The sequence below is a fragment of the Hevea brasiliensis genome, chromosome 7 (assembly GCF_030052815.1).
Source record: "Hevea brasiliensis isolate MT/VB/25A 57/8 chromosome 7, ASM3005281v1, whole genome shotgun sequence".
Lineage (NCBI taxonomy): Eukaryota > Viridiplantae > Streptophyta > Magnoliopsida > Malpighiales > Euphorbiaceae > Hevea > Hevea brasiliensis.
In genome coordinates this window covers 104,503,164-104,517,893 of record NC_079499.1, presented here as the reverse complement: position 1 = coordinate 104,517,893, position 14,730 = coordinate 104,503,164, and positions in this window count along the sequence as shown.

Below are 14,730 nucleotides of genomic sequence, written 5' to 3'. Positions count from 1 at the left end.
CTGCAGAAATGACCAAATGAACAGTAACTGTTCATTTGGCCATAACTTACTGTAGATATGGTCAATTGACCTGAAATTTTTACAGCAATAAGTTAAGACATAGACAACCAACTTTCATGAAGAAACCTACCCCAAATTATGGCCAGAACCTATTCAAAAATGCAATCACAGTCACTGTTCATGGTACTGTAGATTTGGTAACTCTGCAGTTTTGGCAATCCGGCCAGCTGTGGTTTTTGGACCATATCTGGAGCTACAAAACTCCAAATGGAGTGATTCAAAAAAGGAAATTCAACTATACAAAATAAGGAACAACTTTCATGTTTGCCATTTCTTCAAATTCCCACTGTAACAGTGCTTAATGGAATAGTAAACTTAGGCTTCAAAAACTGAAATTTCTGCCCTCTTAATTTTAAGTTAGAAATGGTAATGGTGACCAATTCCAACAAGTTTTAAATGCAAAATGTGGTATGTTGGGAGTGCCAAAACCAATGTACCTAATTTCTACCTAAAAGTCAACATTTTAGTTGACCAAAGAGGTGAATAGTGACACCGAAACTTGAAATTCAAAGATTGAAGAATTTTAAAGTATCAAATGCCCTAGTATACCTAACAAGATTGGTTTGGATAGTTTGGCATGCCAATAGGGTTCAGTTAGCAGTATTGCACATGGAAATTTGCCATTCTGTGATTTTATGGCTTTTAGCCATTCTGACCTTGTATTGAGCTTTGGCCTTGTGCCTGATGTTATCACAGCTTGTTAGCTGTTCTGTTGCACACCGGGAGATGCATATGTGACCGATTGTGTGACGGCCCGAGGTACTTGATACCCAGTGCCAGTTTACCCGTTATCCAGTCCAGTCATCTAGTGTAGGTTACTTGGGCAACTAAATGAATGAAAGTGGACAAAGATAATGAAATAATGGATACACCAATACCAAACAAAGAAATCATACACATTCTATACATACTTATTTTCTGCTATTTTTTTTTATTATGCTATTGCACCACTAAGCATTATTGCTTAGCGCGTTGCTTTTGCCACGCGTAGGTACTGGAGATACAGATCGTGAGCCCAGTAGACCGTAGACTGGGTGAGTCTGTCCGGCAGTTCTGCACAGTGTCCGTGTCACCTCAACTTCTGTAGTGCATTGGTAGGACACTAGGTGTCATTTTGATATTTTGTAGCTAATTTTTACTTTTTCATATGTATTTGAACTTATGTAATGTATTCTGATGTTCAAGTAAATAATGAAAGTTATGGCCATGAATGCAAAATTTGAGCATTTATTTATTGTTTGTATATGAGAAATGGATGTTTGAGAAATGAAAAGGTTATTGAGAACTGAAATTGAGAAATGTTGTGGAGATCTTGATATTAAGACTTTGTTGATGAATTGAAGTTGGGGATTGTTTGGAAATTATTTGGAAATGTTTTTAACAGGTTCCAAAGAACTGTTTTCTCCATTTTTAGCCGGTACTCTGTCGGATTTTCTTTAAAATATCTGGGACCTCAAATAAATTATAATTTCAATAAATGAACTATATTTCACAAATTATATTCAAAACTTTGACAAAAAAATTAATTAAGGTAAAATAGAGTGTGCCGGTACACCGTGTGACATAGCTTACTCGGATACACTGTAGCCGGGTAAGGGGTGTCACATTTAGTGGTATCAGAGCTAGGTTTAGGCGTTTCTGGGCCTAGATTGAGTCCATGCCATGCATTGCATTTGTAAGAGTCGAGGTGACACTAATGCATATCTGTTTATCTTTCTTATTTTGAATAAGATATGGACCCTACATCATAGAGAGCAGTCGAGGAGGAAGTGGAGAGTCATGCTCTACCTGCAGCAGCTGAGACTGGGTGCATGGGAGAACCTGCTCTGCCAGCTCAAGCAGAGCCTGCTCAGCCTCCACAGGCCATGTTCCAGCAAATGGCCGATTTCTTTAGACAAATGGACGAAGTAATGCCAGTACCACCACCACCACCAGCTCCACAGTAGAAATCACACTTGGAAAGGCTAAGAAAGTTTGGAGCAGTGGACTTTTTCGGCAAGAGAGAAGATGACTCTGTTGCAGCTGAGAATTGGTTGAACAGAACGGGCAGAGTTCTAAAACAACTCCACTGCACCCCAGAGCAAAACCTAGATGCTGCCATATCCCTGTTGCAAGATGATGCCTACGCATGGTGGGATCGTGTCGGTGAAGTGCACGGAAGTCAGTAACTTGGGACTTCTTTCTCTCAGAATTCAAGAAGAAATATGTGGGTACTGTATACCTAGAAGAGAGAAGAAGAGAGTTTATTAACCTGAGGCAGAGACAGCTATCAGTGGCCGAGTATGAAAAGGAATTCGTCCGATTGAGCCGCTATAGAAGGGAGATAGTCCCTAATGAAGCTGAAAGATGTAAAAGATTTGAAGAGGGACTAAATGACAACATCAAGATCCAGCTCACTGCCTTGGGAATCACAGAATTTAGCAAGTTAGTGGAAGCTGCAATAAGGGTTGAAAAAGTGAGAATCAGTGAGCAAACCAGAAGGGATAGACAGCAGAAGAGGGGACCAGGTCAGTCTAGCTCATCCCCTGCACCTGGGAAGAAGTTTAGAGGTCCATCTGCACAGAGTTCGGGTCAACCACAAGGTCAGGGTCAGTCTCAGGGGCCCAGGCCACAGTTCACCCCTAGGAGAGGTCAGTCCACACCATCAGTGGGCAGCTCTCCAGGGATGGGGTTCAGGGGACCAGCCCCAACGTCGTCTGCATGTCCGCATTGCCTGAAATGGCACAAGGGGGAATGTTGGAGAGTAACCGGTGCCTGCTTAAGATGTGGGTCGACAGAGCATCAATTGAGAAACTGTCCACGCAGAACTACTACAGCTGCTCCAACACTAGCGCATGCACTGCTCTGCACCACGCAGGGGTAGAAAATCGCAAATCGAGGTGTAGGACCATCACAAAGGCTCAGATCCGAGCCAGAGAGGCTGACAGCACCACCCGCAAGAGCTTATGCTATTAGAGCTCGGAGGAGCAAGATGCCCTGACGTCATCGAGTGCGTTCTCCTCTACACTACACCTGTGCATGCATTGGTGGATCCAGAATCCACTCATTCATACATTTGCATCAACCTACCCGTAGAAAGGGGGATACTAGTAGGGGAGAGTGACCAAGATATTCTGGTCACAAATCCATTGGGCCACAGTGTAGTGGTGAACAACGTGTACAAGGGTTGCCCGTTAAGGATTCAGGGGTATGAATTCTTGGCAGACCTAATCGAGTTGCCCTTCCACGAGTTTGACGTGATTTTGGGAATGGACTGGTTGTCACGTCATCAGGCAATAGTTGATTGCAAATTGAAGAGAATTTCTTTGAAAACTTCTGAGGGTAATGAGATCACAGTTGTGGGGGAAAGGACAGATTTCTTGTCCAATGTCATCTCAGCCACAGTTGCAAGAAGAATGATGAGAAAAGGCTGTGAAGCCTACCTAGCACATGTGGTGGATACTAAGCAGGCTAAGCCAAACTTGAGCGATATACCCACAGTAAGAGACTTCCCAGAGGTATTCCCTGAAGAATTGCCTGGTTTGCCACCAGAAAGGGAAGTTGAATTTGCTATTGAGACACTGCCGGGTACAACACCCATTTCCATTGCTCCTTATAGGATGGCACCCACTAAATTGAGGGAGTTGAAAACTCAGTTGCAAGAGTTACTTGATAAGGGGTTTATACGCCCCAGTGTGTCACCATGGGGAGCTCCAGTACTGTTTGTAAAGAAAAAGGATGGGACTTTGAGGCTATGCATCGATTACCGGCAGTTGAATAAAGTGACTGTGAAGAACAAATATCCATTTTCTAGAATTGATGATTTGTTTGATCAGTTGAAGGGAGCAGGAGTATTTTCTAAGATTGATCTCAGATCAGGGTATCATCAGTTGAGGGTGAAGGATGCAGATGTGCCAAAGACTGCATTCAGGACCCGATATGGGCATTATGAGTTTCTAGTGATGCCCTTTGGCCTAACAAATGCACCAGCGGCATTCATGGACCTTATGAACCGTATCTTCCATCCACACTTAGATCGGTTCGTAGTGGTCTTTATTGATGATATTTTGGTGTATTCCAAGACCAGGGAAGAACATGATGAACATTTGAGGATTGTTCTGCAAACCCTGAGAGAAAAGAAGCTGTATGCTAAGTTGTCCAAGTGTGACTTTTGGTTGAATGAGATTGCATTCCTTGGACACATAGTGTCAGCTGATGGGATTAGGGTGGATCCCAAGAAAATAGAAGCAGTGATGGAATGGAAGCCTCCCAGAAACACAAGCGAGGTCGAAGCTTCTTGGGGCTAGTGGGTATTCTGAGAAGATTTGTGAAGGGATTTTCTTTAATAGCTGCTCCAATGACCAAGTTGTTACACAAGAATGTCAGATTTGACTGGAATGACAAGTGTCAGACCAGTTTTGAGAAGTTGAAGGCTATGTTGACAGAGGCACCAGTGTTAACACAGCTAGTGTCAGGAAAGGACTTCGTGGTCTACAGTGACACTTCTCATAATGGGTTAGGGTGTGTATTGATGCAAGAGGGGAAGGTGGTCGCTTATGCTTCTAGGCAGCTGAGGCCACATGAACAGAATTACCCTACCCATGATCTAGAGCTTGCAGCAATTATCTTCGCACTGAAGATATGGAGGCATTACTTGTATGGTGAAAAGTGCTATATTTACACAGACCACAAAAGCCTGAAATATTTGCCAACCCAGAAGGAGCTCAACCTTAGACAGAGGCGATGGATTGAGTTCCTAAAGGACTATGATTGTGTAATTGACTATCATCCTGGGAAGGCAAATGTAGTTGCTGATGCTTTCAGCAGAAAATCCATGACAGCTTTAAGATCATTGAATGTCCGTCTAACTTTGATTTGAGATGGAGCTATTTTGGCTGAGTTGCAAGTGAGGCCAAATCTGCTACAGCAGATTTTAGATGGGCAAAAGGCAGATGAAAAGTTAATAGCTATTATGAGCACAATCTCAGAGGGAAAAGCAACTGACTATGAGGTGAAAGCAGATGGGTGTCTGTATTACAAAGGAAGACTGTGTGTACCAGATGATGGGGAATTGAAGGCCGATTCTAAAAGAGGCACACACCGGTGTATATGCTATGCACCTGTGAAGTACAAAGATGTATCATGATCTGAAGCTTGATTGATGGCACGGTATGAAGAAGGACATAGCCGACTATGTGACTAAATGCTTGACATGTCGACAAGTCAAGGCGAACATCAAGTTCCATCAGTTTGCTACTGACCTATACGCATACCTGAATGGAAATGGGATCGGGTCACCATGGATTTTGTAAGTGGTCTACCTCTCACCCAGAAGAAACATGATGCAGTATGGGTGATAGTTGATAGATTGACAAAGTCAGCACACTTTCTGCCAGTTAGGACTGACTACTCACTGGAGAAGTTAGCAGAATTGTATATCAGTGAGATAGTTAGACTGCATGGAATTCCACTTTCCATCATATCTGATCGGGACCCAAGGTTTACATCGAGATTTTGGAAGAAGTTGCATGAATCCTTGGGTACACAACTCCACTTTAGCACAGCCTTCCATCCTCAGACGGATGGGCAATCTGAAAGAGTAATCCAGGTAAACAATTGAAACAAATTAAACAAATACACATATTGAATTGAAATGATAATAATAACATGAAATATATGTCAGGTCCTTGAGGATATGCTGAGGAGTTGTGTCATTGAGTTAGAGGGAAGTTGGGATAGATACCTCCCACTGGCAGAATTTGCATACAACAATAGCTATCAAGCTAGTATCCAAATGGCCCCATATGAAGCATTATATGGGAGGAAATGTAGAACTCCAGTGTGCTGGACTGAATTGGGCAAAGACAAATTGGTAGGGCCAGACCTGGTGAAACAGACTGAGGAGAAAGTAAAACTAATAAAAGCCAATCTGAAGGTTGCCTCCGACAGACAGAAATCTTATGCCGACCTGAAGAGAAAAGAAATAGAATATGCGATTAGCGACAAAGTGTTCCTCAAGGTGTCACCGTGGAAGAAGGTATTGAGGTTTGGAAGGAAAGCTAAGTTAAGCCCTAGGTTCATTGGCCCATATGAAGTCATTGAACGTGTGGGTCCAGTGGCTTATAGGCTAGCTTTACCTCCAGAGCTGGACAAGATCCACAATGTGTTTCATGTATCTATGCTCAGAAGATACCGCTCAGATCCTTCACATGTCATCTTCAGGGAAGAAATTGAAATACAACCAGATTTGACATATGAAGAAGAACCTCTACGGATCCTGGCTCGGGAAGTAAAAGAATTAAGGAACAAGCAGATTCCACTGGTGAAAGTGCTTTGGAGGCACCACAACACCGAGGAGACAACTTGGGAAAGTGAAGAGACGATGAGGCAATAGTTCCCTCAACTGTTTGCATCAGGTAAATTTCGAGGATGAAATTTAAATTAGAGGGGAAGAGTTGTAACACCCTCCCGGTAGCAATTCCGTACATTCTACTGTTCCGGTGACCGGTATCGGTCTGGACAGCTAGAACGTCCGGAAAAATATTTAAACTAAAGTCAGGAACCATAATTAACTCAAATATTAATAAGAAAAATTTAGTAAAAATTTTAGAAATAAAATACAACCCAGTTAAATGAGCCGGTGCCCTAGCGATGGGTAACCCAGAGGAAAGTTGCGATTCTTGCAACTAGGAGCCCTAGACCCGGGGGAAAAATTATAAAATAATTTTTGGGACTCCAGAGAAGGGTTATTGAGGTTCCTATGGCATTAGAATGCCAAGAAAATACTTAGAAAAATTTTTCAATCGGTGCAGACAATTTTGACCCGTTAAGCCAAACGGAGGGCATTTTGGTCATTTCGCCTTCAGAGGTGATTTTTGGCCGACTTGTCCAGTTGAGTAAATAATTAATATGACATAAAATATGAATAAACATTACTAGAAATTAAATTGAAAATAAGTAGTGAAGAAAAGAAAAGAAAATGAGGAAAAGGCTTATTTATGACATCATGGTGATGTCATTAAGAAAACTATAACCAATCACAATTAAGCAACCATTTGACTAATTAATAAAAGAGATAATTGAGACCAAGAAATAAAAAAAAAAACCAGCAGCCACCTCTTTCCCCAAACCAGCCGAAACCCTTGCCCATTCTTCCTCCCTCCATTGTTGCTCAAATTGAGCTTGAAATCTCCCAACATCCAACCATAAAATCCTAAGTCACCTTCACTAAAATTAATCTACACATCCTAAGGAAGCTCTAGGCAGCCACAAAGAGGAGAAATTCTAAGGAAAATACAAGTCCAAGAAGTGCCACTTAAAGGTTAGTGCATATACACACCTAAAGCTCTTTATTTCTATGCTAAGGGACTTAAAATAAGTAAGGAATTGTAACTAAAATGAAAAAAAAATTTTGTGTATGTATGCCATGCATTTCGGCAGCCCTATTGAAGGAATAGAAATGGAGTGTTTGATGGACTTAGAGTGAACTAGAGCTTAGGTTTAAAGTGTATACATATATATATAGAGAATGAAAGAGTTAATTAGGGAAATTGTGAAAACTTTGAAATTTAGCTAGGGTTTAGGAATGAAAATTTGACTTGGCTTATAAAATGGTTAAAGAACATTTTAATGGTCAATTAGTGACCATTTGAGGTATGTTGACCATAAATTGGACTAAAAAATGGCATGGCAAAGTGGAATGGTAGGCTGCCTAAAGATAGCAGCATGGTGGCTGAGATTCTAGCCCACTTACACAGCCATAACTTTGGCTGTGTAGGTCCAATTGGTATTTGGCCAATTGGACATGAAACTAGGTTTATAATGGCACATTTTTGCTGAAGAAACCATGCCCAAAAGACCAAAGCAAGAGGACCAAAAGTTGGTCCCAATCCGGATACCCTGCAACAGCACCTGCAGAAATGACCAAATTGGCCATAACTTACTGTAGATATGGTCAATTGACCTGAAATTTTTACAGCAACAAGTTAAGACATAGACAACCAACTTTCATGAAGAAACCTACCCCAAATTATGGCCAGAACCTATTCAAAAATGCAATCACAGTCACTGTTTATGGTACTGTAGATTTGGTAACTCTGCAGTTTTGGCAATCCGGCCAGCTGTGGTTTTTGGACCATATCTGGAGCTACAAAACTCCAAATGAAGTGATTCAAAAAAGGAAATTCAACTATACAAAATAAGGAACAACTTTCATGTTTTCCATTTCTTCAAATTCCCACTGTAACAGTGTTTAATGGAACAGTAAACTTAGGCTTCAAAAACTGAAATTTCTGCCCTCTTAATTTTAAGTTAGAAATGGTAATGGTAACCAATTCCAACAAGTTTTAAATGCAAAATGTGGTATGTTGGGAGTGCCAAAACCAATGTACCTAATTTCTACCTAAAAGTCAACATTTTAGTTGACCAAAGAGGTGAATAGTGACACCGAAACTTGAAATTCAAAGATTGAAGAATTTTAAAGTATCAAATGCCCTAGTATTCCTAACAAGATTGGTTTGGATAGTTTGGCATGCCAATAGGGTTCAGTTAGCAGTACTGCACATGGAAATATGCCATTCTGTGATTTTATGGCTTTTAGCCATTCTGACCTTGTATTGAGCTTTGGCCTTGTGCCTGATGTTATCACAGCTTGTTACATTTTGCCTGCCGGGAGATGCATATGTGACCGATGGTGTGACGGCCCGAGGTACTTGATACCCAGTGCCAGTTTACCCGTTATCCAGTCCAGTCATCTAGTGTAGGTTACTTGGGCAACCAAATGAATGAAAGTGGACAAAGATAATAAAATAATGGATACACCAATACCAAACAAAGAAATCATACACATTCTATACATACTTATTTTCTGCTATTTTGTTTTATTATACTATTGCACCACTAAGCATTATTGCTTAGCGCGTTGCTTTTGCCACGCGTAGGTACTGGAGATACAGATTGTGAGCCCAGTAGACCGCAGACTGGGTGAGTCTATCCGGCAGTTCTGCACAGTGTCCGTGTCACCTCAACTTCTGCAGTGCATTGGTAGGACACTAGGTGTCATTTTGATATTTTGTAGCTAATTTTTACTTTCTCATATGTATTTGAACTTATGTAATGTATTTTGATGTTCATGTAAATAATGAAAGTTATGGCCATGAATGCAAAATTTGAGCATTTATTTATTGTTTGTATATGAGAAATGGATGTTTGAGAAATGAAAAGGTTATTGAGAACTGAAATTGAGAAATGTTGTGGAGATCTTGATATTAAGACTTTGTTGATGAATTGAAGTTGGGGATTGTTTGGAAATTATTTGGAAGTGTTTTTAACAGGTTCCGAAGAACTGTTTTCTCCATTTTTAGCCGGTACTTTGCCGGATTTTCTTTAAAATATCCGGGACCTCAAATAAATTATAATTTCAATAAATGAACTATATTTCACAAATTATATTCAAAACATTGACAAAAAAATTAATTAAGGTAAAATAGAGTGTGCCGGTACACCGTGTGACATAGCTTACTCGGATACACTGTAGCCGGGTAAGGGGTGTCACATAAATATTAGATATAATATTCATAATAACTGTGTAATAAATTTAAATTTTCAATAATAATTTTTTATTACAATTTATTTTTCAATATATTATATATTTTTTTGAGAGAAAATTTGTCAATTCATTAATTATAACAATAAGATAAATGCAACGTAATGTTCTTATAAGAGACAAAAAAAAAATACAAATATAAATAATTAAAATATTCTGTTAAAAGATGATTTGGATAGAGTAGAATAGCCTTTCGAGTAGTAACTAGCAGCAATACTTGTCACGACCCAACCTATGGGCCGGACCGGCACTAGGACCTGGTCCAGCCTAAAGCCCCGAGACCCGTAGTAAGCCTAATTACTAAACCCAATAATCATCCATGCATACTCATATATCATGCTTACAATTCCAATTAATACATACATAACAGATCCAAATGAAAACGTCACTAATAATAATAACACATGCGGAGTTCTAAAACAGAATAAAAGAATAAAATACAATTAAATGCCGATAGTAGACCTGCGAATAAGAGAGCATGTTAAACTCAACAAACAACTTTCTGTATCCTGGAAAAATAAATGAACAAGAGTAAGCGTTCGACTTAGAGAGTAAAATATCGATTTAAGTACAATTTCTATAGCTATCTAAAACTAATGGATCCTAAATAGTAGAATGCAACACCTTCATAGTTTTCATACAAATCACATAATAAACAATAAAAAGGTAATTTGGAGTACTCACACACTCATATAATATTCAAACAGTACATATGTAGGAGCAGATCCCCTATACAGCTCTCTTAATCCAACCTCTGCCAGCAAGTATGTCACACATTATCCCTCTGTAAGGCATAATATGATCCCGTAGTATACCTAATGAATTTCCGTACTTCGCCTACCAATAACCCATTAAATATACTACAAGGGATTTTAAAACCATTTTTTTACTTTTGGAAGTGGTGAGCGTTTTTTGTAGGAATTTAAAACATTTAAGGTTTAAAAGTCATGTAAAATTTCTGTCCATTTCCATTTTCCACAAATTTTAGGAAAATTTCGGCAGAGTGCCGGCTGTATTTGAGAAAACCGAAAAATTTTATCTGTTGAAAACACTTCTAATATAACACTTCAACCAAAATCAACCACCAAATTCAACTAAACACAATTTCTCCCAACTCCATAATTCAAATCAATATTTCACAACTCAAAATGTCAATTCAATTATTTCCAAAATTAGTAATAATTAAATTCATACATATTGCATTAAAGAAAAATTCATTTACATTCATCAAACCAAAAATTACATCAGAAAATCCAAAATAATATTATTACAAAATCTATACAACTGCTCAAAACCAGTTTATACATGTACATATAGTTACATATATCAAAATAAACATTACAATCAGAGTATAAAATTATACCCGATAAAATCTCAAGGATGTAGCTCCGAGATCCTCAGCAGCTCATTCTGCTGCTTTACTAGTCTCTCTATCTGTGATAGCAATAAACAGCCATCGCTGAGTACTATGACTTAGTAGTGCACAACATACTAAACTAATATTTTATGCATAATTCAAATCACATTTATTCAAATATGGTACTGAAAATGAAAAGTAGATACAAAAGACAATTTATAATTTTAGTCAATTTCTTCCTTTACTGGCACACACCTCAACACTTCAGCCAGAGAGGGAATCAAAATTCAAAACTAATTCCTCCCACTAGTCATGCTAGTGAGGCATTCAAATATATGGTCATGATAATCTGGTTTCAAAACTATCTTAGCAATTTACTAAACATTTATTAACAATTCAAACTTATACAATTAAATTTTCAATAATTTAGGTTAAAAGCATAATATTTATTTCAGTCACAAATTTGCAATCAAAATAAATCACAATTTATTCATCAAAACAAATTGTCAAGAGAATTTAAAGAAAAATTTTATGTTGTGCACAAACCTCGTATGAGTCTCCTCTAGGCCTTGACTCGGTGATTTATATTCTTTTTCAGTATTCTTTTCAACTGAAACATACAATTTTATAGTATTTCAGTATTACAACTTATAATAAATCCAATAAATAAATTCACAATTACTTATGTCTAGCCCTAATATGCTTAAATTAACGTTCTTTGTAAATTTATATTTCGGAATTACTATTCACGATACTATTCAAGTCAAATTGTTGACTTTCTTACGCTTAATGGGTATGAGAATTTTAATTTCACCCACATACCACATTTTGATTACTAATTTTGTTGGTTTTAGTTGCTCCTTAGATTTTTAGGTTTCCTAGGCACAATTTCAAATTTTTCAGATTTGGTGTCCTGTTTTGTATTGTTTCATTGGTCATGTTGCTGTTAGAATTTGATAAAGTATTCTTCACAAAACTTGTTCCTTATTGTCTTACTTTAATTCCCTTTTTGAATCACTCCATTTGGAGTTTTGTAGCCCAAGTTATGGCTATTTGAACATGGCTGGCCGGATTGGTCTACACAGAATTTCTGGGCACCTAATTTAGTTCTAACAGTTTTGAATCACTAACTTTGGGTGGCAAAATGACTGGGTTATAGACAGAATTTGGGTTAGTGTTCTTCATAAAAGTTGTAGTGCTATGTTGTAGTGCTATGTCATACATTTCCAATGCCACAAAAATTAGGCCATTTGGACCTGTATAGCTCCAGTTATGGCTAAATGAACAAATACTGTTTATTTAGTTATTTTGGTACAGTGACAGTGCACTGCACCCTAGTTTAACCTAATTATTCACTAGGCTATGGTTATTTTCTGAGCATGCTTCCCAAACGAAAAATGGTCCATTATGTGTCCTAGTTTCATTCTCAATTGGCCTCACACCAATTGGGTTGGTAAATTTTTAGTTTTGGTCCCTGAAAGGGACCTAGGTCAAGCTGCCAGAATCTGATCACTAACCAATTCGAATTGACCATTATGTGTCTAGTTTCATTCTCAATTGGCCTCACACCAATTGGGTTGGTAAATTTTTAGTTTTGGTCCCTGAAAGGGACCTAGGTCAAGCTGCCAGAATCTAATCACTAACCAATCCGAATTGTAACTTGGTTCTAGCAATTCACACACACCACAAATGGTTGCAATTGACCATTTCTCAACTCAAGTAAGGTTAATGGCATCAATTGACCAATTCCACAAATTTTTCCCAATTTTCCAAGATGCCAAGAACCCTAATTACATAAATTTAATATCTAATGAAATCAAAGTGCATATTCAATGTCTACATACTTCATTCAACCAAAACAATCAATCAATTGCATCAAAATTATTCATTTCAAACCCTAACATAATCTGGCCCAAATTCTCTTTGGTCCCCCAACAATTGTTTTCTTTTGATTTTAAGTTAATTTCTAAGTTACTTACACCAAGAACACAAATAATAAATTAAAATTTTTCATTTCAAACTACTAACCTTTCTTTGATGTTTAATTCTTCACTTTCTTCCTTTTCTTTCCTTCTTCTAATGCTTTCTCAAGTGAAGATAACAAGCTTTTGTGGTTTAAATTTGGGGAAATTTAGGGTTTAGTTGAGTGAACTCAAACTTTGCCAAGCTTTAATGGTGGTTTTAGCAATAGAGGAGAGAGAGGGGGGGTGAGGCCGTCGAAACTTGTGGGAAAGAAGAGTGAATTTTTTTTTATTTTAATTTTATGTATTTTAGGTGTATTTTTACTTAATTGACTTGGTCAAAATTGGTGGGAAATAAGAAAATCCATTTATGATGTCATATTTGTGAGATAAGCATGATGTAAATAAAGTTTTCTTTTCTTTTTATTTTTTCAATTATTTTTCCTTATTTCTTTAATTTAATTTCCAATTCTGAAATTTTCTTTTCTTTGATTTTATTGGACATTAGGTCAGGAGTCAACTCTAGGGGTAAATTGACCAAATCGCCCCTCGCCGGTTTAATCCAGTTTGCACATTATTCAATATTTATTTCGGATCCATGACATAATTATTTGACCTATTTAACAATTCTTTTCTGTGATTTTCTCTTTTCCATTGTGTTCGCAATAGTTCTAAAGACCGCAGCGTCATATTTTCCGGCTCGAAATTTGAGCTAAGGCTAACCTCGCAGTCACTTCCCGGGAAGGTCACCCATCGCTGTGACTCCCAGCTCATTTAACTTTTTATGTTCTGTTTTTTCTTACTTATAGTTAATTATCTGGCAATTAATAATTGTTTGCGTTCAGGGCTTATCTAGGTATCTTAGACATAGTTCTAATCCCCTTAATTGTCTGGACCGACACCGGTCACTGAAATAGTAAAATGTACTAGGTTATGCATATAGGGGTGTTACAAAGTACATCTCAAGCCAGACTTTCTCTTAATAGACCAAATGCGGGGGCCAGCGAGATCATCTCGAGCCGTGCCTACCTTGACTTATTCATAAAAGGATTGGGTCCCAGCGAGTCAAGCTCCAGCCGCATCGACCCGTCCTTTCCATATCCAATATCACACACCACACGCACGCTAATACACCCACATTGCTCCAAATTACCATAAAACAACATCCATAACATTTCATCAAATAAAGATGCAATATAAAATGTGCTTAGTATTTAACTACATAAATATATATATTTATAAATGATGCATGGGCATGCCTGAACATATAATAATATTAAAATTATAATTAAAAATTAATATTTTACTCACAGACGTAAACCGAGGTCACTGTGGTGACTGGATGGAGAAGGAAGGCTGTCCCAGCTCACCTAACAATTATATTACAATTATTTAATATAATTGACTCAATACAAGTTTAAAAAGAACCAAAGACACCCTAAGTTGTATCGAAAATGTAACACCCCTGATTTTTTATATATTATTATTGGGCTTCGTGTAGGTATCCTCAATTCGCGGAAATTCGACAGTTGTCCGGATCTGTGAATTTCGGCGAACAGCATGCACTCTGGAAAAGTCTCCGAATTGGATCGAGGTTTTGGCTACCCCACCATTGTCGGGCATCCCGAGCGTTCGAAGTCGGAATCGGCAAAGGTAAACCCGAACCTTTCTTTTTCGTAATTTTCTAGTGCTTAAATAGGATTGAAAATCCATAAAATATTCGTGGTAGCTTAGAAAATTACGATTCTTTTTGCAATAGCTTAGTAATA